Below are 23,059 nucleotides of genomic sequence, written 5' to 3'. Positions count from 1 at the left end.
CCAAAATTGCTTTATAACTGGACATTCAAATAACATATGGCGAGGTGAACCAGGGCTAGCATTGCAGTGCCAACAAACATCAGAAAGTAACAGCTTTGCACGAAATAGACGAGATGGAGTCCATAAAGTGTTAAATAAAATATACACATTGGTTTGATAAAGGGACACCGGGAGCCAGCCAGAGATACTGTCAAGCCATATAAAGGACCATGAGTCATCTGAGAGGGAGATGGAAAGCTCCTTGTTCCAAAACGACGAAATAATCTGAACATTGGAGCCGTGCGAGGTGGAAAGTTTTTTATAAAACACAGAGCCAGCTTTAGGGGACGATGTTACAGCTGTGAGGTAGATTAATAGGTCATTTGTAGTGGAAGAGGGAATACCATTGGGGAAGGAATCCAAAATAGAGTTACACAAAAATTGATATTTTAAAAGGTCAGTAGCTGGGATACCAAACTTTAACTGTAACTGTTCAAAAGGAATAAAAGCATGACCATTAAAGACGTCTTTAAGATATAAAATTCCTTTTGAAATCCAAGAGGACCAGAAGGTAATGTTTCTGTTCAATTTAAGTAGTGCACTGTGCCATAAAGACAAGTGGACTGTGGAGAATAGGGGTAATTCAAAATTAGAATCTAAATCATTAATTATCAATCTGGAGGATTTAATAATAGAGGAAAGATGAACAACCTTGGCTGTGGAGGACATGGACAGCAAGGAAGGTAAAGAAAAGGGCCGCACAATGGATGTTTCAATATCCAACCAAATTAGAGGTTTTTTCATATGTGAAGTATTAAACCAAAGGGCACTCTGCTTTAAGATAAAAGCTTGATGGTAAAGGTGAAAGTCTGGCAGGGAAAAACCAGCCTGGGACTTAGGAATTTTTTACTTTTTGTAAGCAATACGAGGGACTTTGTTAGACCAAAGGAATTTAGATAAGAGTGTGTCAACAGTTTTATAAAAACTGAGAGGAAATTGGGTGGAGATCATAGCTAAAGAGTAAACAACTTTAGGCGCTATAATCATTTTTATAGACTCCATTCTCCCCCACCAAGTGAGATGAAGGGCAGACCACTTGGACGTTTTGTTTTTAATGTAGTCAATTATGAAATCAGAGTTAAGTTTTAACGTAGCTGGCAGCGATGAAGCAAATAGAATACCCAAATATTTAACTTTGGTAGGTTGCCAAAGAATATCAGTGTTCGGGAGCATCTCTGAGGTACAAAACATGTTTAAAGGAAAAAATTCAGTCTTATTGATATTCAATTTGTAACCTGATACCTTAGAGTATTGAGTAATGATGTCTAATAGGGAAGGAACAGAAGAAAGAGGGTTATTAATAAACAATAAAACATCATCTGCATAGGCTAAAGTTTTAACAGTTACATCATTAATCGTAATACGCTGAATGTCATCACAAAGGCGAATATAATTAAGAAAAGGTTCAATGCCTAGAAGAAATAACAGTGGAGAAAGGGGACAACCTTGCCTAGTTCCTCTAAAAAGAGGAAATTGACTAGAAATTTGACCATTAACGAACAAACGAGCAGTAGGGGCAAAATACAAAGCAGAAATCATACGAATAAAAGGGGCACCAAAATCAAAGGACAACAAAGTTTTAAATAAAAATTGCCAGTGAATCTTATCAAATGCTTTTTCAGCGTCTAAGGCCATCACTCCCGCAGGAGAGGTCAGGTGAGAGCTTTGTTCAATAATGTGTAATAGAGTTCTAGTATTATTAGCAGAATATCTATTTTTCATGAAACCAGATTGATCTGGGTGAATAATGGAATGGAGTACAGGAGCTAATCTAGTAGCAAGGATTTTCGCATAAAGCTTACAATCCTGGTTTATTAGGGAAATGGGGCGATAATTAGAGACCAAGGTAGGATCTTTATCAGGCTTGGGCAAAACAATAATTAAGGCGTCCGTAAAAGAGCCTGAGATAGTACCAGAGGAGCCAAAATGAGAGAAAAGGGTATTCAAATAAGGGAGGAGATGAGATTGAAATTCTTTGTAGAATTCTGCTGGGATACCATCCGGACCTGGGGATTTATTCTTAGGAAGTGACTTGATGGCAAGCAAAATTTCTTCAGATGTAATTGGTGAATCTAGACCTGTTCTATCTGATAAGGAAATATGGGGTAAATTACACTTACTTAAAAAAGAATCGATTAAAGAGTCAGGGCAAGAGTCAGGTTTACTATAAAGGGTAGAATAAAAACGTAAAAATTCTTGCTCAATATCATTATGAGAAATGGCCACTTTGCCTTGGGATCCTCGTATTGAGGTAATCTGAGTCTTATCTCTTTTAATTCGTAAGTAATTAGCAAGGAGTTTTCCCGATCTATTGATATTAAAACGAAATTTAGCATTAGACTTTGAAAGTTGAACTCCTGCTCTTTGACTAAGGATGGCATTAAATTCATAGCGGAGTTTTTGAAGTGTAAGTTTATACTGGGGGTCATTAGAAGAGATAAACAAACGCTCAAATTTAGCAATTTGCTTTTCCAAATGTTTAATGTTAGCGTTAAATTGTTTGTTCTCGTGAGCCATAATAGAAATAGTGGTACCTCTGATGTAGGCTTTAAATGCATCCCATCTGGTGATAATTGATGTGGAATCCTCAGGATTGAACAAAAAATAGTCCTGTATAGCTTGTAATAGTTTAGGTTTATGCTTATCAGTAAGGACAATACTTGAGTTCATACGCCACCTATTTTGTTTAGTAAAAGTAGAGGAGATATTTAAGACAAATGAAATTAAAGCATGGTCTGAAATGTCTATAGTGCTTATAACAGGATTCTTAGCTGACTGAAGTAGGGAAGGTGAAATCAAAAAATAATCAATCCGTGAATGAGAATTATGGGGATTAGAGAAAAAAGAAAAACATTTTTCAGTGGGAAAGTGTAGTCTCCATACATCAGCCAGTTTGATTGTACTAAGGAAAGCTTTAAAAGCATGAAAAACTTTAGGAGGTCTAAACTTGGTAGTAGAAAGTCTATCAAGTAGCGGATCAATGATCACATTAAAGTCCCCTCCAACAATCAAAGGAACTTGTCCCAACTTGAGAACTTCTGTAGATAGGTTAGACCAAAACGATGGGTCATCGGCCGTGGGGCCATATATATTAAGCAAAAAGAAGGTGGAGTCATGAATTCTAACTTTAACAACAATAAATCTACCTTCCGTATCCGTAAATTTACTAATAATCTGACAGTGTAATCTCTTAGCAAAGAAAATCGCAACCCCATTTTTCTTACCAAGAGCAGGCGACGAGACAATATTGTCCACCCACTTTTTCTTCATATATTGTAAAATGGTATCATCAACATGAGTTTCTTGAAGAAAACATATGTCAGCTTTAGAAGCACCCAAGTAGTCTAAAATTTTAGTTCTTTTAACTGGATGTCGTAGACCTTTAACATTAAGAGAAACAATTTTAACAGCATGTATATCAGCCATAAAGAAGTAAAAAGAGGATGAAGAGAGGAAGTAAAGGAAGAGAAGAGAGTGAACAGCCATGGAAGAAAAGTAACTCTACGTAGAAAGCTAGAAAAGGCAAGGAAGGACACAAAAGGAAGAAACAAAAAAGGAAGAAAAAGCTACAAACAGGGCACATAAATAAGGACACAGAGACGCACACCCGTTCCACAAGCATGGCCAGAGACCGTTGGAGCCCATGAAGAGAGAATAATCACCAAGAATGCTCAAACTAAATGCGTTCAGGTAATGGGAGCTTGTGTCTCCATTGATGACGAAGCTTGTTGGTTCAGAAAAAGTCTTAATTCTTCAGGACGATGAAAAGATTTTGAGAAGGTGTCCTTCCAAACTCGCATTGTAGACGGATCAAATAGACCATACTTAAAACCAAGGCTTTTCAATTGTGGACGCAAAGATGAAAATTCCTTGCGAATAGCAACCGTTTCCTTAGCAAAGTCTTGATGGATAAATATTTTGGAGCCATTTACCAGAAGCGAAGGAATGTCTCTGGCAGCTTTCCTTATGAGGACCAAGTGATGGTGACGCAGGACCTTGAAAATCATTTGCCTGGGTTTTGTATGGCGTGGATTCCTGTGTGAGGGAATTCTATGCGCTTTGTCCACTTCAAATTTTTCCGGAAATTTAATATTTAGAAGACCAGGCAGCAAAGATTCCAGGTACAGGCGACAGTCAGCACCCTCAACTTCTTCCGGCAAATTGAAAATGCGGAGATTATATTGTCTATTACGGTTCTCCAATTCCAATAATTGGTTATGCATTGGGACTATCTGAGCCATCAAAGGTGTAAAAGCGTCGAGTTTAGTTTTATTGTCCTGAATTTTAATAGAATTATCAGAAACTTTCATGGACATAGACGCCATATCTTTGCGAACATTTTTCACTTCGTTTGCAATAGCATCAGTATTCATGCGCAGCGCTTTAATTTCTTCCAGTATTAAAGTAAGTGAAGGTTCCGAAGTTTCAACAACCTTAGATTTATTTGGGGGAGGAGACACCTGCTGCTTCCTTTTGTTGGTAGCTGAATTTTTGTTATCCATCTTGAGGACAAAAAATAACTTTTTGCGTCATAAAAATGTAAAAATCAAATCCACCTCAAAATTTTAGTAAATATGAGGGAAAAGGGTATTAAAAGCTCCAGAAGTAGTTGAGGAAAAGGCAGTGGAAGAGTTAAGGCGAGCCGTGGGAGTGGCTAGGCCCAAGCCAGGCCCTTTCCTCAGAAGTGCACCGCCCCCTGTGCTGAGGTAATCGGCAGAACCGGAGCAGAGGCTGGGGAGAGGAGCCAGGAAGCAGACAGAGGGACCCCCTTACGCTGAAAATGGCCAGAATTGACAGATAAGGTATGGAGCTGGCATAGAATGCAAGCGCTGCAAGAAATGAGCAAACCTTGAGGCAAAATCGTCGTTTTTCAGCTCATTAGGCTGACGAAGTTACAGAGCTCCGGTAGTGGCGGCCATCTTGTCTACGCGCTCGCGCGACTCTCCGTGGCCAGTATATTTCTAACCTCCCACTTCTTCATCCTTGCTCTAACATTAGTGGGAGTTTAAGGAATCAATTCTACGAGCACTATGGGCTCACTCCATTAGAGTCGACTATGACAGTACACCAGTCTTATTCTTCTTCTTCTCTCTTGTTTAGCAAAATTGGTACGTTAACTTCTGCAAGCCGGCATAATGGCAGCGCAGTCAACTTGCACCCGAGAAAAACAGACGCCCACCATGATGAGTGAGACAGACTTGCGTTACTGTACCGGTCCAGTACATGCAGGTGGTGATGCTCTTACTTTTCTATTACGTGTGGCACTGAGAATACTCTGTTACAAGGGCTACTGATTAATTAATTTAACTTTCACCCTACAGTGCCAATGAATACTAGAAAAGGAAAATGAAGGAGATAAATAATCTGATTATCTATCACTGCACATGGTATGTATTTGCTTACATATGGGATGACTTTAGGTGCTTTGCTTTTTATTGATTGAACAGTGATACATCCACACATGAATGACCAAGTTCTACTAAACTTATTAACAGAGGTAGTGAGTGGCCATCGTAATAGCCGGATATATGCTGTGCTTGCAATACAAACTACTGCTACTATTCATGGTAGTATTCGGACAAAATTAAAACTTCTTTTCCTTGCCTTTCCTACACTGGAACGGACGTGCGGGTGCGGTGTTACATGCTCTTCAAAGTAACAATTAGTTCATCCAGTGACCGTCTACTCTCTCTAGCTACACATATGCTATCTAAGAGTCAGATAGTACCATGATCCAGGCATCCATCCATTCAAACTATATGTCAATCATTCTTCTTCATGTCTCTCATCTGGACAAACCTTACGTTTTCTCACGGGAAAACAACCTATTCATTTTATTTGGGAAACCGCAAGCCATACATCCGTGCTTGACTTGCATTTGAATTTCAACCAAAGGATATATTGCGCACACATACAGTTTCTGTTTCACCCACCCAGGCTGTTCTCCTTCCACCCATCCTTGCTTCATCCTTCACCCAGCCATGCATCATATTCCTTCCCAGCCACCTCGGGCACCAATCAAACATGTATCATCTTCTTTGTCAGTCATCATTACTTTTAACTTGCTCGTCCTTCCACACTTCCTTACACCCTTCTTTCGCTTTTCGTTCATCCCATCCATCAAGTTCATCTCAGATCTGATTAGGATTCTCGAAAAAAAATTCACTGCTGAGTTGAAGTAAATTTAGAGGAGGCTACTACCTGGTTGATAAAAACTTTGTTCTAAATTTGAAAGTCTTCTTAACAGTATAGTAACTTAACTGAACAACATATATACTACACCCATGCAGAGAGCACACTATGCAGTCTGCAATCTCAATAAGTAAGGAATATAAGAGCTTACCACTGCCCGCCACTACCGTAGCAACCCTCACAGCAGTTTTCTCCGGCACTTGCACCACCTCCTCCCCAGAAGTGTCCTCCTCCACCTCCGCGCTGGCCCCGGCACCAGATGTTCCACCTACAAAGTACATTTAAGAATGTTAGATGTCATAGACATACACCACTCACTAGTATTTTGTCTAGGAATAAAGAAATGTGAATACAGAAACCAATCTAATAATTTGTGACTGTCTACTCTAAAGTAAAAATTTCCCTTTTTCCAGGGAAGGGTGTTGTCTTGCTGCACTTTTTGGCACAACTGATGAATGCTTGCTTTTTAACACGCACCATTTTTCTCATAACAGACAGAAGCTTCACTTCTAAGAACAAGAGCAAGATCAGATCATCATCACTAGGATGGAGTGACCAACGATTCAGCACCAAAAAGAAAAATTAAAGTTCAAACCAGGTGAGGGCTCGGCTCGCCCACAATAAATGTGTGAAATAAATCACTAAGCACTTTTCCATTTTTAATCAACCGTTTATGTTTTATGACAAACTTGATTTTAATAAATGTTTTTACTTTTAATAAAGCTTTAAAACTTAAATAGACTCTGTGGTTTTTGGTCAAGAGTGACTGAGCAAAAGGTTTTGCAATTTGCAAGCATGAGTCTGTGCCTCTGACACTTCTGGACTCTGACTCCGTACTCTTGCCCTGCGTTGGATATTCATCATTGGGGATCAATCATCGATGAATTCGGGAGCTAAATGACTCTGCCACACTATCTAGTCAGTAAGGAGAATGGGGGTTCTTCAAAGTCTGTTATCACTGAGGTATGTGGAAAGTCTACCTGCGCCTATTATAATTGATAAACAATGCACTATTTAGTGTCCATAGTTCTGTTTGTGCAGATTTGTCCCTGCAACAGTAGTAGTATGGAGTGTCCTCCTATCCAAACCAAAAGTAAAGTAGTATCTTATACTTTCTTGGTGGTCATTCACATTTTATTGTTGGGAATTGTCAAAGCATAAACATTTAGAAGACTTGAAAAGACATTATGGACAATCCCAGAGGACTGCACTCAGTGCATAGAGCTATTGCTGACTAGAATGGGAGTTTCGTTTAACACCTTTTGCCAACTGTGCAATCTTAGTTAGCTACACAGACAGACTAATGAGAATAATCTAGTAGTACCACAGGGAGTCATAGTAGAGGCAGGATAAGAATTTAGATACAGTCTACAAGACGATTTAGAAAAAATCGAATAAGAAACGCTAGGAAAAAATAGGTACTCTGTATTAAAATGAAAACTTACTGGGGCCAGCAAAGGAGCCCTCGCCTGACCGATCCTGGCCTTCTACAGCAGCAGCAGCCAATACCACCTCCTCCTCTATCCTCTAGCCTCTGGGGGGAGCTGATGTACAACATGAAAGAAAGAAAGACCCGAAAACATGGATGATTGTTGTCAACCAAATCAAACATTTCAAAAGAACAATAATAAAATATTTTGGCGAAATAGCAAATAGACAACTATTCCACGGGATATATTGACCTATCTCATGTGGTCTACTACGATGTTAGTATTGCATGATTTGCGGACCGTCGACTTGGAAAGTTATGTAACTCACTAAACAAACTACTGAAAAGGTTCGCCTAGGACTGGCAGGCAGCAGTCCACAGCACGCAAAGTGACAGACAAACTCCATCGTGATTGCAGATCAGTGACAACACTAAAAAGTTTCCTACTACATTAACCAGTCATTAAAATACTCAAACTATCAATCCACCACCACTATTTCTTCTTATTGCCAGATGTACAAAGGAAGGACTGGACTTGAGTCTGTAGGGGCAGATTTACAAGCCACTTGCGGCTCTTTTGCTCCATTGTTGCGTGACTTTTGTGACGCAGCGGCAGAACAAAAGAGGCGCCACAGTGCGGCGTATATTAACAACGTGACGCATATGGGAGATGCATCACGTTGTAAAGCCCTGCGCCATCAGGGGGCGTTCTGGCGCAAGGGAGGGTGTTCCTGCGCAGGAACGCATCCTAAAAGTGGCTGAGGGAAATCTACAAGATTTCAATCAGTCACTTTTAGGACAATGATGCGTCACTCAAACCTTACGCCTGCTTGAAGCAGACGTACGGCTTGACGCAGCGTTGGGGAGATAGGGCACCCCAGAGCATTGCTGGAGCTGCGCCATCGTTGCGATGCAACTCCAGCAATGCGCCGCCTTTACAGCACAGATGCGTAACGCTTCGGTGACGTTTTGGGCCCATGGTGCGCCGCATTGTAAATACGGCGCACCATGGGTGGTGGTGGCGTGGCGCACAATTACTGGCGCATCCCTGCTACTTTGCAGGGATGCGCCGGTAATTGCAAATCTGCCCCTTAGTGTCTAGCATTACGCAGTTCTGTAAACTACACTCATACATAATTTCTCAGGCCAATGAAATGAACACAAAATCGAAAACAAATAAGCATAGTAGCAAAGCTACTGAGAAGGAGAGCAGTGCACCTGAAATGCACAGAAGATTTTGAAATATAATTTACCTACAATGTAATCGGCAGCATTATTGCTCTTGGTAAAAAACAAAAATTTGCAATATAATAACACACAGAGCAGGAGAAAACAGAGTAGTGATGAAATAGCTACTACTACTTACCAAGCCCGGGGATTTCAAAGCCGAGCAGGTCGAGCAGGTCCCAGTCCCGGTCCAGGAGATCCCTCCAACGGTGGGTGGCCTGGTTGTAGAAGCGCCAGACCCGAGAGTGTTCATACATGGCCCGGCACACCTTCTTCCACCGCTTCCGGCGCTGCACATAGTACACTAGTGCGGCCACCTCCTCCGCGCTAAAGATCTCCCGTGGCATCACTAGCTCCCCCCTCAAACGCCCGCACGGGAGCCGGGCACGGGGTGCGGGACCCTTCCCCTTCTCGGGCTGCTTCCCGGCTCCCTTTACCATGGTCTGGGCAGAAAGGAAGGTAAATAATAAATAAGAAATAAAATAGGGAAGAAGAAAAGAAAAGAGTTTAAAAAAGTAGTTTAAAATTAACCAAAAGTAGCAGAAAACACAAAAATATAGAGCTAGAAAAATAGAGGGATAGATAATAAGTAAAATAGATTAAAAAAAATTTCAAACAAGCAAAGGATGGCAGAGATTGAGAGAGGATACAGAAAGGATGCCCAGAACCATAGCAATGAATGAAAAACAAGATGGCCGCGCCCGTTCACGACCGCATGGGTAAGTTCGCGTGAGATTTCCCCCGCGATCACACGCAAACTTGTACTAGCGAGCCGCACACTTTGCGAGATTACACATAGCGCCCGGAAACGGAAATACGTCACGCAAACAAGGTGGCCGCGCCCATGTACGACCGCTAGGGTAACTTCGCGTCGTTGCGCTACAAGCGGCTCGCAAAAACGCTTAAAACCACGCAAACTAACACGCCGCAAAAACAAATCGCATATTCGCACGAATTCGCGGCTTCCAAATTCCATCTCGTGCAAATTCGCACCCCGCGAATCGCGCGAAATTGCAGAAAAACGATTTTTGCAAAACTGAAAGCACTCAGCAGGTGCAAAAGTTCAAGCTCATCATTAGTAACCATTCCCTGTAGTGCTTCCTGAGGGCCCCTCCAGAGTTCAGTTGCCTACTTGCAACTATTCTATGACCCTGCTCTGACCCTCACAGCAGGCTCAGAGAATAGCTACAAGTATGCCACAAAGGTCCTGTTACAAAAAATTACACTGCAAAAGAAAGCAATTACAGATAAGGAAGCAGGTGCCAGACTGGAAGTTCAAATTCAGTGACACATTAATCAGCCCCAAATTCATTCATGTCAGTTGAGGCAGGGCAGGTGTGCTAACGAATTTTGCAAAACTGAAAGCAGTGATGAACCAGAGGGTGGCATGGGTGAACCAGAGGGTGGCAGTGGTGAAACAGAGGGTGCTGTGATGAACAAGACGTAGAAACAACATGGTCGCGACCGTTGCGACCCGACAAGTAAATTTGCGTTCGCGAACTCGCAAAAAACCCTCGCGAACTGGCAGAAACCCTTGCGAACACAAAAAAAATGTGCAAATTCGTGAAAGTTCGTGAATTTTGCGGATTGCGAATTTGTAAATACGCAAATTCGTGAATCACGAATTCGCAAAATTCGCCCATACTTACTTTCACTGCCTTGTCTGATTCTTCACGCTCTCAAAAAAAGAGGGTAATGGCAAATATAATCAAGAGTGCTGTATTGGATCTGAGTATTCTAGAAACAATCCAAAAGTCCCTAATCCTCACGTTACAACAGAGTGGTAGTATCCATGTCTTCCTATGATCATGATAACATTGGCAAAAGAATAAGATAGGGTTAGTACATTCCTTTGTCTAGGGAAAAAAGGGGCAAGTCATATCTGGATTGGTATCAGGTTGCTCCCATTTTGCAGTGAATGTACGTAATAGTAAGGTCCCAAAGCGAAATTTGATGAAAAAGGTTTTTACCAGTAGAGTTCAATGGAGTACACGTATTCTTCCATAAGGAATGCATTTTTGAATTCCAAGAAAGCTAGAGACAAAGCACCCACATGCCTGCTCTTACTCAATTATCCATCTTTATGCCTCCAATACATTTTTTTGAGAGCAGCTTTTGAGACACCAGTAAAAATCAAATCAAATAATAGAAATCCATAAAAGATACAAAATACATCAATAGAATATTAAATCCACACACTATAAAATTCAGACCAAAAGTGCCTTACAATACATTTTAAATAAAAATGTTTACAATAAAAATCAATAAAACCATGCAATACAGACATGTTAAAAATAGTTAATTCTTAAAATGCTACTAATCAGCAGAGAGGATCAAAGTTTCAGGCATAGCCTCATGACCCTTTTAATTTTCCTCATTGCACATATTGTCTAAATAAGTTAAAGATTTACAACTACGGAGGGCCACTTTAGTAAATGCAAGGATCGTTCAGCATGTATGAATACTTGACAATTTCTTTTAGAATAGTAATTGCCACTTGATGGTAGAGAATGCCCTGAGACAGCAAGAGGGGTCATAATGAGAGCCTTCTAATGTCACTGTAAAATGTACAGAACAGTATAACGTGTGATGTTAATTCTATTGTCTTCCCATCACACAGTCTTCTTGGTACAAACAAAAAGAAAACTTGTAACTGCACCTTTTATGGACTTGCCCCCAGAATATGGAATGCAATACCTCCAGAAACCTGATCTAAACCCCGACTGCCTTCTTCACAAAATAATTAAAACTGTTGTTGCTTAATAGATACCTTCAACAGTAGAACTGAAGCCACCCAGCTTGATTATTTTTCCTGTACACATTTCTGGATCCGTAATCTACTAAGCCATTTGTGTACATTGTATATCCTTTGTTTCTTGCTTTTCCCTTTACATGTTTCAACTTGTTTTGCTAGTTGTACAGCATTGGCTAAATCTACCTTTATCTGTTTATCGCTTGTTCCCTTTCATATTTTTTATGTTTAACTTGTTTGCTATTTGTACAGTGCTCTGATACCCAGGTAGGTCATGTTCTCGCTATATAAAATTCCTAACATAACATTTTAAAATAAGGTGAAGTTCTGTGTGTATTGTCACTTTCTGAAAGTTAAAACGACATTTTTGAAGTGTCCGGTTTTTGAATGGAGGACAGGATTTAATACAAAAGGCTCTCAGAGGGCATCTTAGAGATGCCCCCTGAAGAAGGACCTGCCTATAGTGTCTTGGCTGACTGGTTACATACCAGCTGCCCCCCCTCAGACATGTTTCCGGACCCCTAGGTTGAGAGCCTCCTGCTCTCAGAGTCCTGAAACAGAGCACATCCTTGACAGAGGTGCCAAGCCTCCATCCCCAGGAAGGGCAGGGTCCACGAAGGGGATGCTCCAACGGTTTGCCGCCTTTGTGAACTGTCCCAGCCAGTTGCTGCTCCCAGCAACTGCCCCGATTGGTTCTGACCCCCACTTTGGACGGGAGAATTGGTGGGAAAACCTAGATAGGTGGAGAGGTGTGTCCACCTTTGCCAACCCAACCCTCAGGTGGGGGAGGCAAAGCGAAGAACAACTCTCAGTCCCTGCCATCTTGAAGATGGGAGAACCCAGCCAACCAGAGTGAGGCTTATACCCCATCCCACTGAAGGGTGGCATAATAGATGGTGTACCCATCCCAAGGAAGGGATCCAGTGTTCCCAACTTTTATCGACCTGAAACCCCCCTACAGTTAGTATTTTGGGGCAACCCTGAACCTCGCCTCCTCAGAAAAGAAGAAACAAGAAGAAGATGGACCAAAGAACTGTACTGCTGAAGGAAGCAGAGGAGGACACCAACTGACTTGGCCCTAGCTATACTGCCTTCACTAAAAAGACTTTGGGCCAGATTTATGACCCTAAATTGCTGTCGCATATGGGCAATCAGTCCTTTTGCAACAACAATTTAGGGCATGGCCATGTACAAACCTCATTTTGAGAATCAGTAAATTTGACAGATTCTTAAAATTAGGTATGCGACTCGCTATTAGGATGGGGTGTTCTAAGGGTGTCCCTTCCTAATAGCTACTCGCATTTGTATGTATGAATGTTTTGTGACTGCAATTGCGGTCATGAAACACTTGCAATTGACCACCTACATCAAGAAGGTGGTAAACCTTTTGCAAACGGGAAGGGGTGCCCAAACCTGCAGTGTTTGTTCTGAATGAAGCTTCCCCATTGAAACCAACACTGCTCCCGATATTGATCGAGCACCCAGCACCTGACCGCCCAGTGCAGCTGTGGGTGTACTTTGTGTGCTATCTTGGATCCCCCTTTGCCCTGGGCTAAACCCCAGGAGCTTTGCTCTCACATCCAATTGGTGTGCCCGTGAGAAGCCACCAACCGGAGGCCCCCTATCACCCAATGGAAAACATTGGGCCACCGTACTCTGCGCCTGGCTCCCCTAGTGGTGCTGAGGGTGTTTTTTGAGTGCATCCTTGAAACCGGGGGAACCCTGGTTCTTAACCGAGAAACCCAACTCCCACAACCAAGTACTTACCTCTGAACCGAAAACTTAATTTCCTCCGATAGGATTTCATTGACTGCTTTTCTGTGAAAAAAAGGTCTTAGTGTGGAGTTGGAGATTGTATGAAAATCCAACAAACTGTGTTTACAAAACTTACTTACTTACCTTTTATCTATGAAATGTTCAAGTCTGGTATCTAGGCATATCACACTGAGTCGAAAAAGTCATTGAAAAAGTAACTTAAAATTATTCACAAAGTAATTGCAAAGTAACTGAAAAGTAATTCCAACTATTTCTGAACTTTTGACCTACCTGTAACTGCATTCAGCTGTATTCATTTGTACTATATGAGATAAGTTTTATTTTACTTACCTGCACCAAGTCTTGCTTGGTTCTAAAAATAAAATACAACAAATAAATATTTTTATACAAAAACAATTGGTCAGAGTTCAGTGATTGAGTGTGTAAAATCATTTCTTGTACAATGTGTACAATACATGCTTACCACTATCCTCTGATAAAGCCTTACTGCTCCCCCACACTACCACAAATAGAAAGTAAGGTATTATCTACTTTTTCCTCTGTAAGCCTTTGGGGACCCACTGGACATTGTGCACACTATACCTCACTTTGGTATAGTATATACAAAGCCATTTTCCTACAACAGTCATTTACTTGAGTATGTTTGTTGAATTTTAAACTCTACCGCCCCTCACTACCTACCTGAGAAGCCTATTACTACTCATCTCGGCTACTCTTCAAGTCGAACTCGGAAAATATTGTACTTGGCCTAGGTTGCAAAGCCATAGTAGGACAGATAACATGCCATCTAAATCATATGACCTCCATATTTAAGGCCCAGTAGCCCCTGTCTGCTCATGGCCCCCTGAACAAGGGTTGACTCCCACTAAATGTGTAAAACAACACAAACCTTTCCTTTTACTGATTCATCACAGTCTAGTCATCTTGATAATCACAATTTAAATTTGCACTTGTAAAGGTCATCTATACAAGGTCAAATTTTCATAAAAGGGACTATTATCATTATTGGATTCATCTGTATTTTAGGGACTTGACAATCATTTCATTCCCTCTGAAATTTAATTCTTTCTAACTATGTTCCAGGTTATTATTTTTTAATGGTTAGCTGTGAGACATTTTTAATAGTGATTTTAGTATAGCTGTCCTTTTTTACTTCTGAAAGTATATTGTCCTGCTGACTTCCAGTTTGAATTTCAAGTTTGTTTAACTTACCACTATAGCAGAAGTTAAAACCTAATGGGAAGTTGTGTTTTTTTCTTCATACACTGTTCCCAATCAGTTACTGTTCTTCAGCAACTGATTCTCATGTTTCATTTTGAGAAATCTGTCGGTCATTGTAGGAAATATAATTTTAGAGAAACTTGCAAGTGAGTTTTCCATACTCCATTCAGTACCAGAATTATTATTCTGATAAACTTGTGGGGGTCTCCAACCAGTAACTCGTGAGCTACTATAGCTCTCCAACAACCTCTTAGTAGCTCACCTATGTGCAGCCCAGCTTACTAAATTAGAAAGCTTTTGCATGGTTGAATTATTATACATATAAACGGCAGCCTCAAACGACATCACTCCCTCCCAAGACCTCTGCGATTCTTTATCCTCCTTCTTCTACAACAAAATTGCCAACATACATAACAGCTTCGAAAGCAGTTCCAACGAACAATCCTCTCCACCCCCCTCAGAACCTAAACCGCCCTCTAACAACCTCAGCGCCTGGAACCCAATCACCACTGAAGTTACCATCCGCCTAATGAATTCCATCCACTCTGGCTCGCCAACCGACCCATGTCCCCACCACATCTTCAACAAAGCAGACTCCATCATCGCACCCCATCTCCGTGATGTCATCAATTGCTCCTTCAACTCTGCTACCTTCCCAGAAAGCTGGAAACATGCCGAAGTCAGCGCCCTCCTGAAGAAACCCACAGCAGACCCCTCTAAACTTAAAAACTACCGCCCCATATCCCTCCTCCCATTCTAGGCCAAAGTCATTGAGAAAGCCGTCAATAGCCAACTCGCTGCCTTCCTCGAATCCAACAACTCCCTCGATCCCTCACAGTCCGGCTTTCGAGCCAAACACAGCACCGAAACCGCCCTCATCGCAGCAACAGACGACATCCAAACACTACTGGACAACGGAGAAACAGTGGCCCTTATTCTACTCGGCCTCTCCGCCGCCTTCGACACTGTCTGTCACAGCACCATCATACAACGCCTCAGCAACATCGGCATAAAAGGAAAAGCCCTGGACTGGATCATCTCGTTCCTAGCTGGGAGAACTCAGAGAGTCCGACTTCCCCCATTCAAATCAGAGGCCACTGAAGTAATCTGCGGTGTACCACAAGGATCATCACTCAGTCCCACCCTCTTCAACGTTTACATGAGTCCACTCGCATCCATCGCGCGTCAACACAACCTTAACATCATCTCCTACGCTGACGACACCCAGCTGATCCTTTCCCTCACCAAAGACCCAAACATCGCCAAAACCAATCTTCACGAAGGCATGAAAGAAGTAGCCGTATGGATGAAAAACAGCCGCCTGAAACTTAACTCAGACAAAACGGAAGTGCTCATCCTAGGATCACCCCCCTCTGCCTGGGACGACTCATGGTGGCCTTCAGATCTGGGCTCAGCCCCCATACCCACAGACCACGCACGTAACCTTGGCTTCATCCTGGACTCCTCACTCTCGATGACCAAGCAAGTCAACGCCGTCTCATCCTCCTGCTTCAACGTACTTCGTATGCTCAAAAAATCTTCCATTGGATCCCCGCCGAAACAAGAAAGACTGTCACCCACGCACTGGTTACGAGCCGACTAGACTACGGAAACACCCTCTATGCCGGAATTACAGCCAAATTACAGAAAAAACTCCAACGCATCCAAAACGCATCAGCGAGACTCATTTTGAACATCCCTCGCCAAGATCACATTACCGGCCACCTGAAAGAACTCCACTGGCTTCCCGTCAACAAGAGAATAACATTCCGTCTCCTCACCCACGCACACAAGGCCCTCTACAAACTAGGGCTAGAATGCCTCAACACTCGACTATCCTTCTACACACCCACCCGCCAACTAAGATCCTCCAATCAAGGCCTCGCCGCAGTTCCACGTATCCAAAGATCCACCATGGGAGGTAGATCCTTTTCCTACTTGGCGGCCAAGACCTGGAACTCACTCCCCACTCACCTCCGCCTTACACAGAACCACATCTCCTTCAGAAAAGAACTTAAAACCTGGCTATTCGATAAATAATGAATCCCCTCCCCCAGCGCCTTGAGACCCTCTGGGTGAGTAGTGCGCTATATAAATTCTTGAACTAGAACTTGAACTAAACATGTTTTAATATTAGTAGCTATTAATGCGTTTAATTGAACATAAGTAGGTCATAGTACAGAAAAGGTTGGAGACCCCATCTATTCTGCACTTATTTGCTACCTTTTTGTCTAGATGCATAGGTGCATCAGAGATTCTTATTATTTAAGGACTCACTTAGTAAATGGTTACAGTTTATAAAATCTAGTTGACCTTCCAATCATGAATCACGGTATTGGACTTAAGAAACTCCTGAATTTTACATTGCCTTTGTACAATCCATGCCTTTCTGATGGCACCCACATTTTGTGTCTATGAGTTATCTGCTCACTCTATTTTGTCATTGTTAGAAGGTGGTTCTGACACTAGGGGCGGCCCGGATTTTTTGCTTTTTGAGCACCTAATTGTTGAGCTTTACTGTGGGGGAGCCTCATAATCTGGGACTCACCCACAGTGAACTCTTAATGATGCAGACTGCATGGTGATTTTACTGGTGTCCCCCTGGCTTGACTAGGAAGCTGCACAGCAGCTGGAGTATGGGGCACCGGGCTGCTTACATGCAGACACATGTGTACATGCGTGTGCACACGTGTAGGGGCTGCGCAGGGGAGATTCCTAGCGTGCGCAGTCCAGGAGCAGCTACAGAGTGAAAGGTGTGGCAGGACTTATGCAGAATTGGGTGGTGATGTGGAATAGGCTTTATACACTGTAAGAAAACATGCCAGGGAAAGTCAGCGTGTTTTACTGGATTTTCACTTCATTATTCCCTTATGGGGAAGTGGAACCCATGGCTAGAGTAACTTCCACAAGGCCTACAGATTCGGGACACGCACTAAAGGCCAGTGCAGCAGATGTGTAAAGAAGTATTCTGCAGAGTCCAAAGTCATATTTGTACTGCTTTTGGGTCGTCCAGAAATGTCATATTTCTCTGAGTCCCAGGCTGGGGTCTGGCCCTGGCAGGTTAGATTAATGACCTTTCCTCTCAGAGCAAAGATCTTCCCTCCAAGGAGAAAAGATAGGTGGAGCTACAAGCCAATCCATCAACTGCTGTCGCTGGGTGCCAGGGACAGACTAATTTGCATATAGCCAGGTTCTGAGCTGGGATGGGGCAGTGAGCTAAATAACGGTGATGGATCAAGCCCTGATCTTTGGACTGGGTAAGAGTGGTCTGCTTAATTCAGACACTCTGTTCATCACCACCCACTTTTCTGAATCGTTTTTGGCCACTATAGGTGTGGCAGGGTATACTCAGACATGAGTCCCTTGCTCACTGCTCCATCAGGATTCAAGCAAGCCGGGCCGACGGCGGCTGAAATGCCAGAACCCGGTCCCCGGAAGCTTGTCTCCTTTCTGGTGAAGAATTGGCTTGGTAGTTTGGTCTGCCCTGTTCCCATGATGCACTGGGCCAGGGACAGACTAATTTGCATATAGTCAGGTTCTGAGCTGGGATGGGGCAGTGAGCTAAATAACGGTGATGGATCAAGCCCTGATCTTTGGACTGGGTAAGAGTGGTCTGCTTAATTCAGACACTCTGTTCATCACCACCCACTTTTCTGAATCGTTTTTGGCCACTATAGGTGTGGCAGGGTATACTCAGACATGAGTCCCTTGCTCACTGCTCCATCAGGATTCAAGCAAGCCGGGCCGACAACGGCTGAAATGCCAGAAACCGGTCCCCGGAAGCTTGTCTCCTTTCTGGTGAAGAATTGGCTTGGTAGTTTGGTCTGCCCTGTTCCCATGATGCACTGGGCCAGGGACAGACTAATTTGCATATAGCCAGGTTCTGAGCTGGGATGGGGCAGTGAGCTAAATAACGGTGATGGATCAAGCCCTGATCTTTGGACTGGGTAAGAGTGGTCTGCTTAATTCAGACACTCTGTTCATCACCACCCACTTTTCTGAATCGTCGCTGGGTGCCAGGCACCAAGTTGAATCACAGTGAGGGCAGTGAGGGGGGAAGGAGTTGGGTTTCAGAAGCCATGTGGCCAGAGACACTGGACGACGCCTTTTTGAACAAACCCAGAGGCTGGATAAGAAGGAGGGAGCCGGGGCAGGGAAGTGATGTGTCGCTGTTTGATAGGACACACAGAGACGTCCTGCCAGCCCCCTACTCAACTTTTAAAAAGTACTTGCACAGGAAGAGAAGCTCGCTCTAGGGTGTGGTCTGCTGAGGCAAAAGGTGCTGGAGCCTGGCAATGGGTAGTTGGAAGGAGAGACCATCTGACTGTCACCCAGGCCTCTAACAGCGCCAGAAGAGAGCCCAGGATCGGTGCGCAGAAGAAGAGGCCTCTGCGCAGGGAGAAGAGAGGCGCAGGGAGCCAGTGAAGACCGCTCCCTGCAGAATGCACCCTCTTGGATACCCAGAGGACGAAGGAGAGTGCTTCCAGTGGATGGGGGACACCACTGGGAGCAAGAGGAAGTGTAAATGGGGCAGATCGGACCCCCAAGGGCTGAGATATGGCCCCCGGCAGATAGGCGACCTTTGACCCCAGAGAAGACCGACGACAAGCACGTAGGGGTTGGCCGCCGGTCTCAGAGATGCCCCTGGGGTGGGTCAGGTCCTGTGGGCTGCCCCAGGAGGAAGCAAAGCCGGGGGTGCCGTTGTGCACCCAGTGAAGATGCCAGAAGCGGACCAGGAGCCCACCCTGGCCCCGGGTGATGTGAAGGAGGGGTGCGGGAGAGCGCCGTCACGCCCCCCCATGAAAATTGCCCCAAGGGGGTGCTAGGAGCCCACCCTGGCCCCCTGCCGATGCCGGATGCAGGGGAGCGCCGTCACGCCCCCCTGAAGATGTCCTGGGGCCAGGGACCCCTTCCCCGGGCCCGAAGTCATGGAGGGGGCCCAGGACCCCATCCCTGGGCCCCGAAGTCACAGAGGGGGCCCAGGACCCCATCCCCAGGCCCCGAAGACCGGCCGGAGGAGTGCCACCACACTCCCCGCAGTCCAGAAGAACCAGAGGAGGCCACAGTGCGGCTCTCCCCGAAGCAGCGGGAGAGCCGCTCATCACTTATGCAACCAAGCCCACAATGCTTTGCAGGACCGGACTGCAAGGGCAAACATTGTGTTCTTTGCTTGTGGTGGCCCAAGGAGGACGGGGTCACCACCACATGAGTGTAAAGATGCTGGTGGGGCTGCAGGAGCAACACAGTCTCCCCCAGCACGAAGATGAAAAGTCCCACTCTCAGTGTCTGAGGGACCTACAAGAATAACCCCTTCAAGAACTCAACCAGCTTATAAACATCTCTTGAGCTGGAACCTTTGTTCTATAGCTGGGGATAGTGTGAAAAGTACTCCAAGGGATGAAGGTTTGAGCTTAGGACGTCTGAAAAGGGTATCCCTGGAGGTGAATAGGTGTAATTGCACAGAAAGGCATTTACTAAAGGTTATTACATTTAATGGGACTGAAGATCACATGTGTAAAGAGAAGTACTGGTGTAAGGTGATATGATAATCATAGTGGGGTTATGTTGTCAGACATTCCTGCTAGGGTTTCAGGCTGTATAGACAGTAATCCTGTGATCTCATCTGTGATGCCTTTAGGGGCTGTAATTGCAATGCATTTTAAATGATATCCCAATGGTATGAGTACTGTCATTCTAAAGTGTGCGTAAACATGTATTCTTGCTGCTGCACCTAGGTGAAGAACCCAGACTGTTAGCCCTTAATATGTAGAGGTCCATACTTTATGGTCAGTAGGGGATGCTCAGTCAGGGTCATGTATCACCAAGGCAGGTGTACCCCTGTTTAATGCTTGTTGAGGTAATGGGGGGACGCCACTGGTATGGTGCCAGTGCGCAGGGCCCTCGCTCCAGGTTATGTTCAACTAATTGCATTGGGGGATGCAAGATGATGTGAAAACATGGGAGTGGTGGTACTAGACCCCACCCCCCTGCGGGAGGGGTGGAGATGTTATGCAATGTCACAAAAAAATTCCATCAGCTTATGTATATTTGTAAATTGGTGCATAGTATTGAGTAGTGTGTGTGTTTAACAAATGTACTCTTACTTTTATAAATCAAAGTGCAGACTGGACAATCAATTTCTGAGTGTTATTTTTGCGCACCTGCAAATGGTGATTACTAGCCCACACCACCTCCCTTGAGTAAGCCACAGACTGCTCTGCAACGCTACCCTTTGAGAGTCAGGCGCTACAATTGGGTGTTTGGTTCCCAGTCAAGGACAAATGTAGTCATGTTATTTGTGCAGGTCTCACAGATGCTGCCTCGTTTTCCAAAAGTCATGAAATAAAAGTTTGGATCCTGGTACATTTTGGGAGGACTTCTGTAATTATGACCCAATTTTAGGAAGAGCTCTTCCTTTGCTTTTGTAAGTTCTTAACTGCCTTTGATTACTTAGGTACTGCTTCATTCCAAGAGGAGATGTGTTCATGCAATGTTTACATGATATTCAGAAGTTTTGCCATCCAAGACCCATTTTCCTCTAAGATCTTCTGAACATTCCCAGAAGATAACTATCCAAATACAACTATGCATGTATGCAATATACCACTTTGAAGATTATCTTTTGTAAACACTGGTATATTTTAGAATGTTCCACAAGGTGCATCCTTGCTGCTAAGAGTGCAAACCTTTCATCTGTCAATCGGACATTACTATCAAACATCCAGAACCTGTACGCACTTTCTTTTTAGAGATTCTCCTTTGGTTTACCAGATTATTGCAGTAGTTAGACATCATGGCTCGGATTTACTAACCTCTCATGTAATGCAATTGAGCAAGGCAACTTGCTGTGCTACATTGGAGAAAAGGGAGAGGGCAGAATGTGCCAAAATCCACTAAGAGGTTCTCATTGCTCTCTCAATTAACGGGCACAATTCTGGCAGCCTAGCACCAATGCAGGCACCCTTGATACATGGTACAAGGGTGCCTACGTAACAGGCAGGATTGTTTTTGTGCAGGAGGGAAGAAAGATAGAAATGGTGCACTGATCCCCTACAAAGGAGATGTAAATATGCCAGAGAGCATTTGTGCCCTAGATGCCACTGCCAAAAACCTTTTTAACATTCCACCGGTTACTCAGGTCATATTTCCTTTACTATGAGGTCTTCGAGTGCATTGAGTGCAAAGCACACCTGCACTACCGTTGGGCCTTTTTGCTATGCGAACTGGCAATAAGACATTGAAAGCTGTAATATATTTAACATATTCTAAATAAACAGAACTTCTTTTCCTTTTTCGCTTGACTGCACATTTTAACACGTTCATGGTTATTTAATAATTTTACATCTAGCCTACTGACATGTTTATCACCATCAAACCGCGGGGACCTTTTGCTAATCTGCTCAATTACATGCAGGACGACCATTGGACATATTATATGGTGTAAAGGTTTTCTCTGCCCTTAATTTGAATAAAGGTTACCATCCGTTGGAAATCAAAAAATATCGCTGGTACATTACAAACAGTTCTACACATGTTGGTCTGTTTCGATGCAAAAGACTAAACTTTGGTGTGTCATCAGCTGCAGACACTTTTCAAGACATCATTCAACATATCATGTCATGAATGCGTTCAATTATAGTGGTGACATGTTGGTGTTCGGAGTCACCTAAAAGGAGTATGCTAAGGCTCTCACACAAGTGGGTCATTTACTGGCTGACGCAAGTTTTACTTTAAATGCTCATGAATGTGAGTTCCATAAAACAGAGTTAAGATTTTTTAGCCGTCTTTTCCGACAGGGGTATGGCACCTGATCCTGCAAAAGTACAAGCACTGTCAAATAATGAACCCTCACAAGATATTTCAGTGCTGCATTCATTTCTTTGCGTAGCCAGCTATTGTGCTAGATATATACAAGACTTTGCACTGCAAGTGCTCCATTGAGAGTTGACAAAATAAGATTTTTAATTTCAATGGTCTTATGAATGTGAGACAGTTTTAAGAAATCAAACAAGCCATTGAGAATGTTACAAAAACGGCTTATTTCAATCCAAAACTTCATACAGAGGTTGTTGTTGATGCTATCTCAGTTGGGTAAGGTGCTATCCTCACACAGCACAGAGGGGATCCAAATGCTTGAAGGCTTATTGTGGCATATGCAAGTAGGAGTTTTACCCAACCAGAAAGTGCTTAGCCATGGTATGGGCATGTGGACACTTCCATGCTTTCCTGTATGGAAAGCATTTTACACTGGTAACGGATTATCATGATTTACTAACAGTATTTGGCAATCCAAATGCCTTGATGCCTCCTCGCATTGAACGTGGGAATACGGTTAGCAGAGTACAATTATAACATTGCGCATCATCCAGGAAAGGATCAGAGCTGCTGACTACTTTTATAGAGTGCCAATTCAAGGTCAATGC

This window comes from Lissotriton helveticus, chromosome 4_1 (genome assembly GCF_964261635.1).
Source record: "Lissotriton helveticus chromosome 4_1, aLisHel1.1, whole genome shotgun sequence".
Classification (NCBI taxonomy): domain Eukaryota; kingdom Metazoa; phylum Chordata; class Amphibia; order Caudata; family Salamandridae; genus Lissotriton; species Lissotriton helveticus.
This window is presented reverse-complemented; position numbering follows the sequence as displayed.